This window comes from Rhinopithecus roxellana, chromosome 16 (assembly GCF_007565055.1).
Source record: "Rhinopithecus roxellana isolate Shanxi Qingling chromosome 16, ASM756505v1, whole genome shotgun sequence".
Lineage (NCBI taxonomy): Eukaryota > Metazoa > Chordata > Mammalia > Primates > Cercopithecidae > Rhinopithecus > Rhinopithecus roxellana.
Window position 1 is genome coordinate 21655031 of NC_044564.1, and position 20442 is coordinate 21675472.

At 38.4% G+C, this 20442-nt stretch overlaps 1 protein-coding gene across 4 annotated transcripts in view; it reads right to left on the reverse strand.

The window, feature by feature from the left end:
* The window catches only part of ZCCHC7 (zinc finger CCHC-type containing 7), a 237625-nt gene that overhangs the window by 182308 nt on the left and 34875 nt on the right, over positions 1 to 20442 (reverse strand). The gene's annotated exons all lie outside the window — the stretch shown is intronic.

Genomic DNA, 20442 nt, shown 5'->3' on the forward strand with positions numbered 1-20442 from the left:
ATGACATAAGAAGTTAAATATAAATATCCTTCAACATAAACTTGTCATATTATAACATTCTTATTCAAATTATCCATTATGAACAACTTCTATTTTCTATGCATTTATTGAGATAATAGTGTTTTAGATTCTGCTTTTCTACTTAATGAAAACACTATATAACATTTCTGATGACTCACACAGTCTTCCAAGATACAGCTGTACAATCAACTATTACTCCATTTTTCCTGGACATTCATGTTATTTCCTTTTTTAAAAAACACATACTTTGCACTCACACAGTATTGATGGGAACGTAAAATAATACAGCTACTCTGGAACTTTAGCAGTTTCCGTTTTTTCTTTTTTGAGACAGGGTCTTGCTCTGTCACCCAGGCTAGAGGCTGGAGTGCAGTGGCGTGATCTCAGTTCACTGCAACCTCCACCTCCCGGGTTCAAGCAATTCTCGTGCCTCAGCCTCCCAAGGAGCTGGGATTACAGGTGCGTGCCACCACGCCCAGCAAATTTTTTATATTTTTCAGAGACGAGGTTTCACCGTATCAGCCAGGCTGGTCTCGAACTCCTGACCTAAACTGATCTGCCCACCTCAGCCTCCCAAACTGCTGGGATTACAGACGTGAGCCACCACACCCAGCCTAACTCATCTAATTTTTGTAATAATTCTACAAAGTAATTTTCTACATTGTAAAACTGAAGAAACTATGCTTTGAGATGTTATGGCTTTCACAAGAAATACAGTGAGTACACGAAGGAGGTACAATTCCACAAATCATGTTTATTCCCATTACACAATAAACCATACAGTTTCTGTCTAGAAGAGTAAACATCATGGTCATTAGAAAATTAATGAGAAAAATAATAGGTTTATTAAGTAATAACAAGGGCCAATTGTAAGTTTCTCCCACAAGTTTATAGTGGATTCAGGTCAGTTGCTGTTAATCAGAAGAATCTGATACCAATTATAACATTACAAATCAAACACATAAAAGATCAAAGAAAAGTTTTTAATCCAATTAGAATGTAAATATTCTTTAATGATCTCCCCCCAAAAAAATCAAACATGCTCTAAAAATATATGGTTGTATTTGGCTCTATACAATAGATTTGCTTCTGAAATGCAGAATCTAATTGAAGTTTTATAGGTATTAAATTTCAAAACATACCATTAGAGACCTCTGTTAACAGGAATTCTATGGTGAGTCCTTTGGAAAAGAATGTTTTCCCTATTTTGGTCTGTTCTGTATTATATACCCATATAACAGTTTTATAGTATGTACAAGATAAAATGCTGTATCAACAGTTAACTACAGTAGTCTCCAAGTACATTTTCTTATTCTGGTTAATGTAAACTTTCATAATCAGTCTGCAGGGTCATAAGAGGTTGAAAGAGAAGGAACTCAGAAAAAATGTTTAATCTTCAAAATGAACAATGAGACACCAACCAAAAGAGTATCTGTTACACTACTGGAATGCCCACATTGCTAACTGAAGTCCTCAAGTCCCTATTACAATGCCCACTTTGCTCACTCAAGTCCCTACTGCAATGCCCATGTTGCTTGCTCAAGTTCCTGTTGGTATGCCCACACTGCTCACTCAAGTCCTTATTGAAATGCTCACATTGCTCACTCAAGTCCCTACTGCAATGCCCACATGGCTCGCTCAAGTCCCTATTGAAATGCCCACATTGATCACTCAAGTCACAATTGGAATCCCCACGTTGCTCACTCAAGTCCCTATTGGAATGCCCACATTGCTCGCTCAAGTCCCTAATGGAATGCCCACATTGCTCACTCAAGTCCCTACTGGAATGCCCACGTTGCTCACTCAAGTCACAACTGGAATGCCCACATTGCTCACTCAAGTCACAACTGGAATGCCCACATTGCTCACTCAAGTCACAACTGGAATGCCCATATTGCTCACTCAAGTCCCTATTTAATGCCCACATTGCTCACTCAAGTCCCTATTTAATGCCCACATTGCTCACTCAAGTCCCTATTGCCCATGTTGTTCACTCAAGTCCCTATTAGAATGTCCACATTGCTCAATCAAGTCCCTATAGGAATGTCCACGTTGCTCACTCAAGTCACAATTGGAATGCCCACATTGCTCAATCAAGTCTGTAAAGCAATGCTCACATTGCTCACTCATGTCGTTGCTCACACAAAAACTGTTGCTAAAATTAAAACACCAATGCTGGAAGTACTTTACGAACCACTGCAAGACAGTGTATATTCAAATTTTGAAGAAGAAATGCCTTTAAAAATAACTTATTCATTAATGGTCCATAAATATTATTTTGCACACTCATATACCAGATGACATTCCCTTCTATTAATGTGTAAGACAGTGGGGGAAAGTGAATGTTTAAAAGTCAGTCTGTAATGTCAAAATATCTGACAACGTTCAGAAAATTATCAAAAGTGAAGGTATAAAAGAAAAGATGCTAAAAACTATTTTAAGACTATTTTAAGATAATTTTAGAGTAACGAAAGATAATATTTACAATTTTAACAGATTTTCCTAGCTGTTGAACCTGCAAATTTTAAAACTTAGTCAAGGTGTGCATAAAGAACCTAAATGAAATAACATGTAATTTGCAAACAATCCCTTATGAATTTTGCCTCTAATCTTCACTTTGTTTTTAAAATGAGATTTTGGTAGCTAAAGAAAGTACATTAGAACTTTAAGAGACACAGGTCCCATAAAAACTCGTCTCATTTATTAAACCAAGTGTACAAAAATTCTATTTAATGAATTTGATTTAAAAAAAAAAATCAACCAGGTCAAGATCACCCACAAATAGAATAAACTGCTACTTATTGATAAGATTTAAGAAATAACAGAAGAATACATCTACCAAAATAATTTTTTCCACCTGAAAAACATTCATTCCTGTTACTCAAATATAAGCAATATTGGAAAAGGTAACCATGTTAAGTCATTATAAGCTAAGGTCTTGGAGTTTTATTAGTAACTAGTTTGTAGAACTCAAGGTCCTCTAAAAACTATGATTGAAGCACTGAATGGTATCCTCAGGGAAGAAGAGTCCCCAAAGAGAGGTTCAAGAAGATGCCAAATACGGGAGGCTGAGGCAGGATTGCCTGAGTCTAGGAGTTAGAGACCAGCCTGAGCAAGATGACAAGACAACACCTCTAAAAAAAACTTTTTAAAATTAGCTGTGCATGGTGGCATGCACCTGTAGTCCCAGCTACTCAGGAGGCTGAGGGAGGAGGATTCCTCAAGCCCAGGAATTTGAGGCTGCAGTGAGCTATGAGCTATGATCACACCACTACACTCCCGTCTGTATCTTAACCAAAAAAAAAAGAAGATGCCAGTAGATTTTCACTAATTTCACTGTTTTGTCTATTACTGAAACTGACAGAATATGAAAACAGCATTCACAAACATGCTAACAACTCAGCAGCAAGAAACAACATTATAGCTGGAATTCTGCCACCTTGGTTCTCTCCACTACACAACAATTTACCTTCACCCCACTTCTAACAACTACATATACAAGGGCCAATGAAAGAGCAAATAAGTAAAAGAACTTAACAGGAAAACTCAATCGTACACGTTTCTTCCCACAAAGTTCTTTTTAAGGTGTTGCTTCCAATTTTACCCCAAGTAAAATCTAAAAATCATACAAAACTACAAAAGCGTATTTTATAAACCTACTGCCAATCACACTATTACAATTGCTTCAACCCAGGATAAGTATAAATACTAGTTAACTACAGTCCTGCAATCTGTGAGCTTTTTTTCTCTAGAACAGGAGAAAAGAATTCCCTGGTCTTTCTACAGATGAACTTAAACCTTTTGCGCTTTTGATCCATACTTTAATGGCTGTGTGTTACCCTCTACATAAGGCCTCAAACTCTTGAAACAGCAAACAGTCATTGGAAGTAGCATCATTTTATCACCCCAGCGGTTAAGAAAGGTGCTATTACTGAAGTTGTTTTAAAACGCTGGGACAACGAGAACAGCTAAAATGTCCAAGTGGATTGTGGATTAGAGCAGGAATTGTGTCATTAGAGTAGACTTAGAAAAGAAATATATGTCAATGAGTAGAGTAGAAATACATCAATGAGATCCAAGAAAAAGATACTGTAGGAATTAAATGCATCTGAACTCAGACCATTTGGTTTCATTGGCATGTTTTCATAATATACACAAATTATACCCAAATTCCTCTTACCAATGCTAGAGAACAAAAATGCGTACCAGTCCCATCACTCTATCCCCTTTTCCCAAACAGACAGACCATTTTGGCTGATCCTATCTTAGTTATCCTTCCTGAGTCCAAAAGTTCTCAGAACTCTCCTCAACACTGTTTCAACAGATTGGAATTGGTATGTGAGAATGAAACCTATTTGCTACTCTTAGGTAGCTTACAAACAGAATTCAGAAAACTCTGAGTGCAGCAATCTTTGGAAAATTTCAATTAAGAAAAATTTCTCATACATATCAATAGCCTCTGAGAACTACAATATGTCTATGGCACCAAATAATTAATATTAGAATAACTCTAAGATACCAGAACACATCCATATATTCTGTTTAAGATTGTATTTGAGAAAGATTCCCAGAAAAATCAGTTCAACTATTTTAAAAGTAAAGACACTGAAAAGAACAAGCTTGTTTTAAATATAAAATGGTTAGGGTAGATTTTTAAATTCTTTTTCTCTCTTTTTTTCTTTTCTTTTCTTTCTTTTTCCTTTCCTTTTTTTTTTTAAGAGATAGGATCTCACTTTGCAGCCAAGGATTGCGGTGGCACAGTCATAGCTCATTGCAATCTCAACCTCCTGGGCTCAAGTGATCCTCCAGCCTCAGCCTCCTGAGTAGCTGGAACTACAGATGCATGCCACCAAGCCCTATCTCTTGTATTTTTTGTAGACACATGGTTTCACCATGTTACCCAGGCTGGTCTCGAACTTCTGGGCTCAAGCAAACCACCTGCTTTGGCCTCAAAATGTGCTGGGACTGCAGGCATGAGTCACCACGCCCAGCCAAAAAATTTTCAAAATGTACACAGCAATACTTAAAATCAACGAGAAACTGCATTCAGAATTTAGAAATGTTCTTTATAGTCTATTTTGTGTCCAAAGGAATGCCAGTATACACACACAATAAAAACCCCATGTTATAAAAGTAAATTAAAAGATAATAAAGAAAATAGCAAATTTATCTTAGAGAATTTCTGAAGACTATTCAATTCTAAAACCAGCAATGTTGGGTTACCAGGGGAATTAGACTTAAGATAAAGTATCCATAGTGAAATTCCCACTGGAGCTAAATTTAGGTCAGAGAAGTTGGCACACATCTAGTTGGCAAAATAAAAAAAATCTCACAAAGTCTTCCAAACATCTCAAGGATGACATCTCACCTCTAGCGGGTAGGCCCCCAAGTGAAAAGTATGGTCCCATTCTATTAACAACGTATTTGTGGATTTTTAGAAAGAGCTTATGACAGAGTACAAGAATTTTAGTCAACAAACAGCTGCCTTCCTGACATCAATGGAATGCTTCCCTTGAACTGACATCAAATCTCAAAAGAGGTAAGAAAGATTATATCCTAGTAGACACAGAAATTATAAAGTGTACCAGAGGCAGTATCCTGACTATGACAACTGTATTTTGTTTCTTGATAAATAGAGAAACTTAAAATTGGGCATTCCAGTTCATTTACTGGGAAGATTAAGATTATTGCTTAACACAATATCAATAACAATTTGTCAGGAGATCTTTCAACAGTTCAAAGAATTGCTACACAAACTGCAGAGAATTAGAATGTCTCAGGATGTAGGAAGGCTCCTGGAACTTCTAAAATTAAATTATTAATTTATCTACTCCTCAAATATGTACTGGGTACTTTGTTTTTGTAGAGATGGGGTCTTGTTATGTTGCTAGGGCTAGTCTTGAACCCCTGGGCTCAAGCAGTCCTCCGGCCTCGGCTCTCAAAGCACTGGGATTACAGGCATGCGCCACCATGCCTGGCCTGGGTACTTTGTTTACGTAATTTAATTTTACTAGGCATTATGGAGGGACATACTGAATATGCCAAAATATGAGATCGTAAATGTAAAGTGAATTCTCATCTTCCCAATAAGCAGTTTTAAAACTATCCTTTGTTTTTAAAACTAACCTTTTTGACATATAAATACATAAACCTTTAAGAGGGATAGGTGAAACAGTCTAATGTGCTCTAAAGCATTAAGTCAAGCCTCAAATTATTACACACAAATCAAGAGTGAGTACCAGACTTCCACTTCCAACTCAGATAAATTAACAGGGATCAGATTTCCCGTCCCACCTGAAACCACCAAAAAATAGACAAAACATATGAAACAGCGTTTAAGATACGAGACATCAAGAAACAGGACAATAATCCATGAAAGACATCTAGGTGAATTCTAGCACCGCCCTAAGTTCACTGCCTTCAGATTTTCCAGGCCCCAGAACAGAGAGCAAGAACCCAGGTAGACTCTTGACAACTCATCACCTGGAGTTTAAACTCTTCACCTGGAGTTTGGCGGAAAGGGATGAGAACCCAGGGACATTAAGACAAATAAATTTGAAAGATCTAGTAATAAAGGAGAGAATGCTACATAGAGAAATACTCCCACAGATCTCCAAAGGAGAATATTTCTGAATATTCGGCAGAGTGTTCAAAATGTGTAAAGAAAACATGTGAGGCTGGGGAAAGAATCATCCAAAAGGATTACAGAGAACAGTACCAGGCACTCACACAGGGATGGGAATAGTGCCTATTTCCACCAGTGAGACTGCAAAATCTCATCAATTTATATGATGTTGCATACAGCAGTAAGAAGGGTTGTGTCTCAGTAGTAGGGATTAGTTAGCCCCAAACATTCTTGTTTCCACCTAGCAAATCTTAAAAGCAAGGCCCAAAAGGATTAAGTTGTTTCTTGGTAATTTAATTTTATCCTAGAACAAAAGTCAAGAATATTAGTAGGAATATAAAAATAACCAACACAAAACAAGTTAAAATTAATGTCTGGCTTCTAATCAAAGATTCCAAGGCATGCAAAAAAGCAGGAAAATATGACTCATAAGGAGAAAAATCAATCAATACTAACCCAGACTTGAAAAAGATGTTAAAATTAGGAGACAAGAACATTAAAACCATTGTTACAACTATATTTCTTACATTCAAATAGTACAGACATGGAAGATATTAGAAAGACCAAAATAAAACTTTAGAGATGAAAGTTACAATATTTGGCCAGGCATGGTGGCTCATGCCTGTAATCCCAGCACATTGGGAAGCTGAGGCCAGGAGTTCAAGACCAGCCTGGACAACAAAGCAAGATCCCGTCTCTAAAAGGAAAAAAAAAAAAAAAAAAGAAGGAAAGCTACAATATCTGGTATTAAAAACACATTGGACAGAATAGACACTGCAGAAGAAAAGACGACCTTGAAGACACAGCAATAAGGAACTATCTATAATAAAACACAGAGAGAAAAAATAAAAAATAACCCATAAAAAGCAACACTGATATGTGAGACAACTTCAAGCAGCCTAATATACATATAATTCCAGACTCCAAAGGGAAGAGGGACAAAAATTGAAAGAAATTTTTTGAAATTTTCCAAAATCTGACCTTTAAATGACACTCTTGTTGAGGATATTTATCAAGAGAGCCATATTCTGGGCTATAAAATACGTTTCAACAAACTTAAAAGGATTCAAGTTTTACAAAGCTTTTTATTTGAACACAATACATTAAATTAGAAATTAACCACAGAAAGATCTCTGGAGAATCCCAAATTATGTACAGAAATTAAATAACACACTTCTAAATAACCCATGGGTCAAAGGAGAAATCACAAAGGAAATCAGAATGTATTTTGAACAAAGAGAAAATAAAGACACAACAAGCAAAATTTATGGGATGCCCTAAAGCAATACTTAATGGGAAACTGATAGCACTAAAAGAATTATCTCAAATCAACAACCTGAGCTTCCACCTTAAGAAAACAGAAAAACAAGAGCAAATAAAATCCACTACAAACATTAAAAAGAATGTAATTTTTAAAAAGTTAAAAAAAAGAATGTAATTTTTAAAAAGTTAAAAAAAAAAATAGAGAAAAATTAGTGAAACCAAAAGTTGGTTCCAAAATTCATTAAAATTTACTAATCTCAAGCCAGACATACCAGGAAAAAAAAATGAGAAAATGAGAAAAGTTGTATCACTAGAGATTGTACACACACTATTATTAGTTTTTGAGACGGAGTCTTGCTCTCTCACCCAGGCTGGAGTGTAGTGGCGTGACCTAGGCTCACTGCAACCTCTGCCTGCCAGGTTCAAGCAATTCTCCTGCCTGAGCCTCCCAAGTACCCTGGAACTACAGGCACGCACCACCATGCCTGGCTAATTTTTTGTATTTTTAGTAGAGACGGGGTTTCACCATGCTGGCCAGGTTGGTCTCGAACTCCTGACCTCGTGATCCGCCCGCCTTGGCCTCCCAAAGTGTTGGGATTACAGGCATGAGTCACCCCACCCGGCCGAGATTCTACACATATTATAACTGAGGGAATATTATAAACAGCTTTGTGCCAATAAAATCAGCAATTTAGATTTTTCTTAAGTCCTCCAAAAACATGAACCACTAAAGCTTTCTGAAGAAACTGATAACCTGATTAGCTATGTCTATTTAAAAAATTAAATTTGTAATTATAAACTCTCCCACATAACATTCCTAAAGGTGATGTTAACATTGTTCTCAAACTGTTGGCCAAAGATGCATTTGATGAATCTGAATTTTCCAAAATAGATGATTCTGATGAGTCAGATGATTCTGATGTGTCAGGTGATTCTGATGTTAGTTCTGTGTTAGAAATAACTCCAAGAACAGTTTTTATATTTTATTTTCACACTGAAAATCAGATTTGCTTCAGCCTCAGAGCGTGTTTATGTGAAATTAAATGAGACCTGGCAGCAAGCTGCAGCTTTTTTTTCTAAATGTGAAAAGGGTTAAAAAAAAATATTGCATGATCAAAGTGTGATATAACCCAGAAATACAAGACCACTTTAATATTTGAAAATTCAAATCATGTAATGCACTATACTAAAATTGTGTGATTATCTCGATCAGACACACAAAAAGCATTTGACAAAATCCAACATCTACTCCTGATAAAAATAGCAAACCAAAGAAAATTTCCTCAAATCAATAAAGGCTATCTACAAAAAACCTATAGCTAAAATTTACATAATAATGAAAGACTGTATACATTCCCTCAAAAACAGAAACAAGACAAGGATGTTCACTCCCACCCTATACTTATGGTTCCCTTCCATCCAATATGGCAAGAAAAAAAAAACCAAAAAAGTCATCTGCATTGGAAAGAAGTAAAACTGCCTTTTTTATTCTCAGGTGATAAGTTCAACAACTTAGAAAATCCAAAAGAATCTACCAAAAAAAAAAAAAAAAAAGTTCTGGAACTAATAAGTGATTTCAGCAAAGTTATAGGAATCAAGATCAATATATACCAGTAATATCAGAAAATGTAATAAAACACTTAGGGATAAATTTGACCGAAGATTTTTTTTTTTTTTTCTTGAGATGGAGTCTCGCTCTGTCGCCCAGACTGGAGTGCAGTGGCACGATCTTAGCTCACTGCAAGCTGCACCTCCCGGGTTCACACCATTCTCCTGCCTCAGCCTCCCGAGTAGCTGGACTATAGGCACCCGCCACCATGCCCAGCTAATTTTTTCTATTTTTAGTAGAGGCAGGGTTTCACCACGTTAGCCAGGATGGTCTTGATCTCCTGACCTCGTGATCGGCCCGCCTCGGCCTCCCAAAGTGCTGGGATAACAGGCGTAAGCCACCGCACCTGGCCTTGACAGAAGACTTTATAAACTAAAGTTATATTGTTGATAGAAATAAAAGAAGACCTAAATAGAGAGTTATACCATGTTCATGATTTCGAATACTAAATATTTTTAATATGTCAATTCTCAATGGATATATAGATTGAACACAATCCCAATTAATCCCCCACCACACTTTCTGGAAGAAACTGGCTACACTTAAAATCTATACAGAAATGCATCTGGGTGCGGTGGCTCATAACTGTAACTGTAATGTCAACACTATGGAAGACCAAGGCACAAGTCTATCTCTTGAACCCAGGAGTTTTAGACCAGCCTAGACCACAGGGTGAATAAATACCTAAAAAAACTTAGGTGCGGCGGTGAATGCCTATAGTTTGACCTACACAAGAGACTGAGGTAACGAGAATCAAGCCAGCCCAGGAGGTCAAGGCTGCAGTAAGCCATGATCATGCCAAAGCACTCCAACCTGGGGAACAGAGGGAGACCCTGTTTCTTTTCTTATTTCTCTTCTCTTTCTCTCTTTTCTTTTCTTTCTCTCCTTTCCCTCCCTCCCTTCCTTCCGAGACAGAGTCTATCTAGTCTGTCTATCTATCTATCTATGACAGAGTCTCACTCCATCTATCTGTCTATGACAGAGTCTTACTCCATCTGTCTGTCTCTCTATCTATCTGACTGACTGACTGACTAAGACAGAGTCTCACTGTCACCCAGGCTGGAGTGTAGTGATGTGATCTTGGATCACTGCAACTTCCGCCTCCTGGGTTCAAGTGATTCTTGTGCCTCAGCCTCCCAAGGACCTGGGATTACAGGCACACAATATCATGCCTGGTTAATTTTTGTATTTTTAGTAGAGAGATGGGGTTTCACCATGTTGGCCAGGCTGGTCTCAAACTCCTGACTTCAAGTGATCTGCCCACTTCGGCCTCCCAAAGTGTTGGGATTACAGGCGTGGGCCACCGGGCCCAGCCAGAAGACCTTGTTTCAAAAAAAGAAAGAAAAAGAAATGCAAAGGACTTAAAATAACCAAAACAATTTTGAAAAGAAAAAACTTGGAGAACTAACACTATCTAATTTCAATACTAATTATAAAGCTACTGAATCAATAGAGTATAGGGATCATGAAAGACAAATAGATAAATAGAATACAACAGACAATTGATTTTCAACAAAACTGCATTATTCAATAGAGAAAGGATAATTGTTCAACAAATGGTGCTAGAAGTTAAATATCCACGTGCAAAAAAAAAGACTCTGATTTACACCTCACATCATATAAAAATTAACTCAAAATGAAGCAAAAACCTAAATATTAAGCCTAATACTGTTAAGATTTCTACAAGAGAACGTACAGAAATTATCTATGGCCTTTAGTTAGGCAAAGACTTTTGAGATTCAACCCCAAAAGCATGATCCATTAAAGAACAAACTGACACACGGGGATTCAAAATTAACAACTTTTGCTCTTCAAAAGACACTATTAAGTGAATACAAAGCCAAGACAAAGACTGGATAGTTTGCAAATAAACACATGAAAAGGTGCTCAACATCATTAGTCCTTAATCACAATGTGCACCCACTTCACAAATATTAGAATGACAAAATTACCAAGACTGTTCATAGCATTAGTGAGGATTTGGAAGAACTGAAAATCTCATCTGTTGCAGTATGAGTACAAACATAAAAAGGCAAAAACACTTCAGAAAACTGTTATTTTATTTTTTGAGATGGAGTCTTGCTGTCACCCAGGACAGAGTGCAGTGGCATGATCTGGGTTCAAGCAATTCTTGTGCCTCAGCCTCCCAAGTAGCTGGGATTACAGGTACGTGCCACCACACCAGGGTACTTTTTGTTTTTTGTTGTTTGTTTTTTTTTTTTGAGACGGAGTCTTGCTCTGTTGCAAGGCTGAACTGCAGTGATGCAATCTCAGCTCACTGCAACCTCCGCCTCCAGGGTTCAAATGATTCTCCTGCCTCAGCCTCCCGAGTAGCTGGGACTGCAGGCGTGCATCATCACGCCTGGCTAATTTTTGTATTTTTAGTAGAGACGGGGTTTCACCATGTTGGCCAGGATGGTCTCAATCTCTTGACCTCGTGATCTGCCCGTCTCAAGCCTCCCAAACTGCTGGGATTACAGGCATGAGTCACAGTGCCCAGCTTGTATTTTTTAGTTTTGCCATGTTGGCCAGGCTGGTCTTGAAGTCCTGACCTCAGGTGATCCAACCACCTTGGCCTCCCAATTGTTGGGATCACAGGTGTGAGCCATTGCACCTGGCCTGGAGCTGCTGTTTCCTTCGAAAGATAAACACACGTATCCACTATGATTCAGCCATTCCACTCTGAGGTATTTACTCAAGAAGAAAGTATCTATCCATACCAAGAGTTGTACTAAAATGCAGCTTTGTAATTTCTAAAAACTGGAATGCAAATGTCCATCAACAAGTGAATGGATAAACTGTGGGATAACCACAATCAATATATAATAAAAAGTATTGATACTTGCTACTTTATGGATGAATCTCAATTATGCTGACTGAAATAAGCCAGCTCTTCTCCACTCCCGAAGAGTCCCTACTGTATGATTCCACTTACGTAAAATTTTAGAAGATGCAAAACTAATCTCTCATGACAGAATGCAATGGTTCCCTGAGGATGGAGGGTATGAAGGGACAGGAGACAAGATTACAAAGGAACACGAGGGAATTCTAGAGATTTAGGTTATGTTCACTCTCTTGATTGTGATGATGGCTTCCTATGTACATATCTTAAATTGTATGAAATTGTACATTTTAAATGTGTCAAATATACTATAGTTTACATACCACAGTATATTATGTATAATTCCATGTATTATATGTAGTATATACATATATGTATATATGTAGTATATACTACAGTATGTCAACTATAAAGTTGTTTAAAAAAGTACCACTTCGCTAATAGCCATCTATATGATCATTTACACATAGGTTTTTATTCAGATCTAGTTTCTAAAGTTATCTCCACAACTTTCCAAAGTATCTGACCATGCTCATTAAAAGCATATAGATAGTTGGATTATCCTCCTTTTTTAGTAGAGATGAGGTCTCACCATGTTGCCTCGGCTGGTCTCAAACTCCTCAGCTCAAGTAATCTGGCCGCCTCTACCTCCTGTCATAGATTTAATGTCCACCTGCTATAGCTCAAAAAGTGTTGTCTGCCATACCAGGGTCTTCAAGAGTCAAATGCAGAACTGCTAGCTCTTGATGGGCATTTGTGCACGGTCCACCAACTAAAGGAGTTCTTTAGCTATGATGATCTGAGCTTATAATTTTCCATACATTGTAGCTGCCATGTAAAGAAGACCAAAATGAACATATGTTGATATATCACTTATCTTATTTGGGCCTGAGATTATTAATGTAGAAAGTGAGAGCACTGGCCTTGAAGCAGTGATTTAAAATCGATCTGTGCCACTTTTTTTTTTTTTTTTTGAGACGGAGTCTCGCTATGTCACCCAGGCTGGAGTGCTGTGGTGCGATCTCGGCTCACTGCAAGCTCCACCTCGCAGGTTTATGCCATTCTCCTGCTCAGTCTCCCGAGTAGCTGGGACTACAGGCGCCCGCCACCATGACCAGCTAATTTTTTTGTATTTTCAGTAGAGACAGGGTTTCACCATGTTAGCCAGGATGCTCTCGAACTCCTGACCTCAAGATCTGCCCACCTCAGCCTCCCAAAGTGCTGGGATTACAGGCGTGAGCCACGGCGCCCGGCCGCCACTTATATTTTAACACTGAGATTTGTTAAGATATAGATTCCTTGGCCAGGCATGGTGGTTCATGCCTGTAATCCCAGCACTTTGGGAGGCGAGGCAGGTGGATCACTTAAGGTTAGGAGTTCGAGACCAGCCTGGCCAACATAATGAAACCCTGTCTCCACTAAAAATACAAAAATTAGCCAGGTATGGTGGCCCGTGCCTATAATCCCAGCTACTCGGGAGGCTGAGATGACAAAATTGCTTGAGCCTGGGAGGTGGAGGGTGCAGGGAGCTGAGATCATGCCACTGCACTCCAATCTGGGCAACAGAGCCAAAACTCCGTCTATTTAAAAAAAAAAAAAAAAAAAAAAAAAAAAGATTATTGAACCCCACCGGCATACATTCTAGTTTATTGGCAGAGATGAAGAATATATAGGTTTTTTTTTTTTTTTTTTTTTTTTTTTTTTTTTTTCTGAGATGGAGTTTCGCTCTTGTTGCCCAGGATGGAGTGCAATGGAATGATCTCGCTCGCTGCAACCTCTGCCTCCCAAGTTCAAGCAATTCTCCTGCCTCAGCCTCCCGAGTAGCTGGGATTATCGGCACGTCACCACGCCTGGCTAATTTTGGTATTTTGAGGAGAGATGGGGATTCAACACATTGGCCGGGCTGGTCTTGAACTCCTGACCTCAGGTAATCCACCCACCTGAGCCTCCCAAAGTGCTGGGATTATAGGCGTTAGTCACTGCCCCCAGTTCATGTTAAATTTGACATACAACTGGATTTGGGGTATTCTGGCCCACATAATCCTTTAGGACCTTCTAGCTGCAACATTATTATTTTTGAGACAGGGTCAGTCTTGTTCTGTTGCCCAGGCTTGAATGCCGTGGTGCAATCCTAGCTCACTGTAGCCTCAAGCCCCATTACTCAAGCGACTCTCCTGCCTCAGCCTCCCAAGTAGCTGGGAATACAGGTATATCCCACCACGCCTGGCTAATTTATTTTATTTTATTTTTAGTAGAGATGAAGTCTCGTTATGTTGCCTGGGCTGATCTCAAACTCCTGGGCTCAAGTGATCCTCCTGTCTCAGCCTCCCAAAGTGCTGGGACTACAGGCATGAGCCTTTTTAAGGCTAGTCAAGTGAAGAAGTGGGAGTGGAGATGGAACAAAGAAATCCGTGACTAGTTGTGATCCATTAGTTGTAAACACCACTGCACCCAGACCAGCTTAGCTGCAACGTTCTTATAAGTATTATTTCCACAGGTTCCAACAGGATCCTTCAAGTAGGGCATCTGGCAGCCTTATAAGAGTCAAAAAGAGGTAACACAGTGGTAGTTTGTATAAGGTGACACCATAGAAGGTCCTAATGTTTAATGTTTAAGGGAATCTCTTTGAATTCTACTGTTTACAAGAATAGTTGAATTTTTTATGTTAAGTTTCAAGTTTAAGTTTTGAGCCTAGTCTATGTTATAAACAGGTTACTCCTGGTTAACCACTACATTCTTTATCCTTATTCCATTTTTCACTTGCCAGAGAATCTAATGAGTGATTAGTTTTTCTGATGTCTTTCTGCTTATTCTTCTCCTCCTTAATCTGCTTATTCTTCTCCTCCTTAATCCTGGGAGAACACAGAGGTTCTACAGATATTCTAGAAAGCCGAAAATATCCTACACTCTTGTAGCTTCAAAATGGAAGAGTAAAGGCTATAGGAACAGAAAGGCAAAGATTTCTGGAGTATCTTCGGTGCTTAGGAGTGAAACATTAAAACAATTTCCCCAAAATCTCAAAAATCACTGAGACACAGTGATAATGTCAGCTATAACAGCAGACCAAGTTCCATCCCAACAAAATCAAAAGGTTCTCAGTTTGTCACCACCTCTCTGCTTCTACCATTCTGAGTTCAAAAATAACATCTTTGTTTTGAAATACTAAAGTTAAAATAAAATTAACATTTCTACCACTACTAAACTGGCTTCTTATATTACTTTATATAATAGATTCATAAACCATTTAAAATGTTACAGGGTAATATAACATTTATATTATAATATATAGTCATGTTAGGTAACCACATATTTTAATATTTGCTTAAATATTCTAAAGATAGATTAAAATGTTGTCATAGCCAGTAGCATCAAGTTACTGTAGTTGAATTCTGAGTTTAGTCTTTATCCTAAAATTTTATTAACATTCTGTTCCTCTGGACCTAACAGCAACTGAAAATCTGTTTCAAAAGGATTATATAAATCAGAGAGAAATAGAAAAACATACCTGTTAAAGTATGAACAAATGTGAACAGCATGCAAATCAACTTTTATCTCTAAACTTTATTTCTGATTGTGCCCCAAACAGACAAGCCAATGATTTAATACCTTGGGTATTTTTTGTGCCACTAGGCAAAGTAACCTAATTCTCTTAATTCCTGGAATTGGCTGCTGTTCCAAGACTAGGAGGATTGCACTGAAGTGGCTGTGGCATACTATAATACAATTAATACGCTACAGAAAGAAAAATGTTTAATTTTATTCAGCAAACTAGCAAACCAGGTTGTAAATAACTGGTGGCTGCCCCATATTCTTTGATCTTTCACACATAGTGTACAAAATAATACTTCTACTGATGGATTCTAAGAATAAGATGAAAAGGTTACCACATTAATTTTATATATAATACACATAGCTTTGTTAAAAAAAAAAGTCAATCCACCAGAGAAAAAATCCACATTAACTACATATATGCATTTATTATCTTCAGTAATACAAAATTCAAGATAAAAGGGAAAATCTCAAGGGGGAAATGTCATTTAAATGACTCTCTCGGCCGGGCGCAGTGGCTCAAGCCTGTAATCCCAGCACTTTGGGAGGCCGAGACGGGCGGATCACGAGGTCAGGAGATCGAGACCACCCTGGCTAACACGGTGAAACCCCGTCTCTACTAAAAATACAAAAAACTAGCCGGGTGAGGTGGCGGCGCCTGTAGTCCCAGCTACTCGGGAGGCTGAGGCAGGAGAATGGCGTGAACCCGGGAGGCGGAGCTTGCAGTGAGCTGAGATCTGGCCACTGCACTCCAGCCTGGGTGACAGAGCGAGACTCCGTCTCAAAAAAAAAAAAAAAAAATGACTCTCTCAAACTTGTCTGACACAATTACTCCCCTTCATGTTCCCTCCAGATACTCCTTACACACTGTTCCCACGTCGTCCATTCCTTGATCACTACCCATAATCAAAATCCATTTCTGACTTTTGCTTTTCCTCCTTTTGCTTCACTCATCAAGTCTGTCTGCCCACAATCCTTGTTTAACGTGGGGCTAAGTGCTTAAAACCAAACAATGTCCTTGGGTCTATATAATACCCTTAAACATTTGGGATCTAGAAAGGGAAGAAGTAACTACATACGTATCCATTCCTTGCGGCGTTTTAATTGGTTTCTAACCAAGGATGTTGTACAGACTCAAACTGTCACAATAAACGCTCTCTTAACAAATCTCTACATAACCCACTGACTAAAAATGACCAATGATCTCAATTTGTTTTATAAAACATACTGATGCTACAGGATATTAAATAATCAGGAGTGGCAGGCCACTCTCAAGTTCACCCATTCATTTCTGCTTCAACCTGTTGAAGTACATCCTTACCAAATATATGCTGTATATACTCTAATGTAACATGGGAGTGCAAATATCTCTTCAAGACAGTAGTTTCATTTCCTTTGAAAACACAGGCAGAAGCAGAACTGCTGGATCAGACGGTAGTTCTAGTTTTAGTTTTCTGAGGAACCTCCATACTGTTTCACATAACAGATACAGCAATGTGCAATCCCACCAACAGTGTACACAGGTTCCCAATCTCCACATCTTCACCACTATTTGTTATCATTTTGCTTTTTGATAACAGCCATCCTAACAGGTGTGAATTGATATCTCATTGTGGTTTTGACTTGCATTTCCCTGAAGAGTGATATTGAGCAACTTTTCATATATCTGTTAGCCATTTGTATGCCTTCTTTGGGAAAATGTCTGTTCAGGTCCATTACCCCATTTTTTAATTGGGTTACTTGGTTTACTACAGATATGTATTATGAGTTCCTTATACATTTTAGATATTAGTTCCCTATCAGATATGTCGGTTATAAATATTTTCTCTCATTCTGTAGGTTAACTTTTTTTTTTGAGACAAGGTCTCACTCTGTCACCCAGGCTGCAGTGCAGTGGCACAATCATGGTTCACTATAGTCTTGACCTCCTGGGCTCAAGGGATCTGCCTGCCTCAGCTTCCTAAGTAGCTGGAACTACAGGTGAGCACCATACCTGGATACCTGGATAATTTTCTTTTTTTAGAGACATGATCTCATTATGTTGCCCAGGCTAGTTTCAAACGCCTGGGCTCAAGTCATCCTCCCTCCTTATCTTCCCATGTGCTGGGCACTACAGGTCTGAGCCACAGCACCCAGCCGCCTTTTTTTTTTTTTTCAGCTAATTTTGTGATGGTGAAGAATACAATGACTATAAGTACAGACTGGTGTCACAGCACTGATTCATGCTGAGGCATCAGCAGTTTTACCCATCGTGCGGTTTTCTGTTTTCATTGTTTGGGTGTTTGCTTCTGCATTATCAGTGCAAACACCCAAACAATGATAATAGAAAACCACATCTTATTATGACGAAAATAGTTTTGACCTTATAGGATCAACAGGCTACACTTTGTGAAACATTACACTGTACTATGCTACCAACTCCTTGCATCAGGAAGTTAATTTATTTATTAAAATACCTAGCTACAATAAGGTGTTAATATTGAAAGAATGAATGTTTCAACAAAAGAACATTGGTAACAAGGGTAAATAAATATCAACTAACTTAGAGGCTGAAGAAAGTGACAGCATTACTATTTTAACAAACGCAGAGACAATAGATGACAAAGTTGTATCTATCTGAACATTCCCATTAACCATTTGAAAAGCTCACAAACTTTCAGTTACCAGAATAACAGAGTTTGGCGTATAACATAAATGTGGGTTTTAACGATTATTTATTTTATAAGGAATTTAGTAGTTTCAGCCAAAAGTAAAAAACATTTATACAAGGAATTTTCAACCTCTTTTATAGCCATTTGGGCTATCTATTCTGCTATGAAAAGAATCTAAAAATTGTTTTACTCCATTCAGAGAATCCAGTCAAGCATCTACTGACAACCGCCATACACAAGGCACTCTAATATATACTGTGGGGCTTACAAGGAAAGATAAAATGTGATCTCTCCCTTTGGGAACTTACAGATAGATCATGAGACAAGTTGAAAAACAGCTAAAACCTTTTCCTTTTTTTTTTTTTTTTTTTTCTTTTTTTTTGAGACGGAGTCTCGCTCTGTTGCCTAGGCTGGAGTGGAGTGCAGTGGCCAGACCTCAGCTCACTGCAAGCTCCGCCTCCCGGGTTTACGCCATTCTCCTGCCTCAGCCTCCCCAGTGGCTGGGACTACAAGCGCCCGCCACCTCGCCTGGCTAGTTTTTTGCATTTTTTTAGTAGAGACGGTGTTTCACCGTGTTAGCCAGGATGGTCGCGATCTCCTGACCTCGTGATCCACCCATCTCGGCCTCCCAAAGTGCTGGGATTATAGGCTTGAGCCACTGCGCCAGCCCCAAAACAACCTTTTAATTGCAACATATTAAACCACAATGGCCATTAAAAAAGAAATGTGATATCTTTTTTTTTTTTTTTTTGAGACGGAGTCTTGCTCTGCCACCCAGGCTGGAGTGCAGTGGCCGGATCTCAGCTCACTGCAAGCTCCGCCTCCCGGGTTCACGCCATTCTCCTGTCTCAGCCTCCCGAGTAGCTGGGACTACAGGCGCCCGCCTCGTCGCCCGGCTAGTTTTTTGTATTTTTTAGTAGAGACGGGGTTTCACCGTATTAGCCAGGATGCTCTCGATCTCCTGACCTCGTGATCCGCCCGTCTCGCCTCCCAAAGTGCTGGGATTACAGGCTTGAGCCACCGCGCCCGGCGAGAAATGTGATATCTAATGTCAATTCATGCATCTGGAGAAAATTCATGAAAATGGCTTAAATCAAAAGAAAACAGAAATTTAATTCAAATAAATGTTCACAAAAATGTGGCTTTACTAACGAACAAAGGAAACAAACTCAAATCATAGCTTAAACCGAAGAAATCTATCAAGAAATCTAAGAATGAAACCTATCTGATCCCAATGTTTAGCTTACTGAGATTTTTAGCAAAAGCAAAAATAAAAAATACACACATGAACTAACACGGCCAAACTGCCAAAAAGGAGAGTGTAAACATAGGAACGCTGGGGTCACTTTGCTACAGATGGATGGTAGGCCACGTGGTGATATTCTTGACAGGTCAGGAACTCTAGTCTTATTTATCATTGTAGGTTTATCTAGTGCTTAAAAGAAAAACACTCAATAAATATTTATGAACTGATGAGACATCTACAATGCAAAACAGAGAGGGGCCAAAACAGAATGTTCCTTGTACTCACACCCTTTAACCATTATCAGATAAGATATCTGTACTACTTAAGGAAGAGAACAAAGGCTTAGTGTATTTTAGGTAGTAAGATGAATAGGACTCTGAAATTTGGAGATATTTACAAGGCTATTATCTGAGAATAAGAAACTTTTAAAATTAAAGAACTCTGTTGGATTCAACTTTTCAGAACACCAATGGCCAGTTTACAAAGATTGAATGTTCTTAATCAATAGCATGAGATATCTAATCACTGAACTTAAATGTAAAAATATTTATATGAAAGAATTATTTTAAAGGAAGAATTCGAATTCAAAACCATTTACTAGAATACATTTAATAATAAAATACTACTATCAAATCT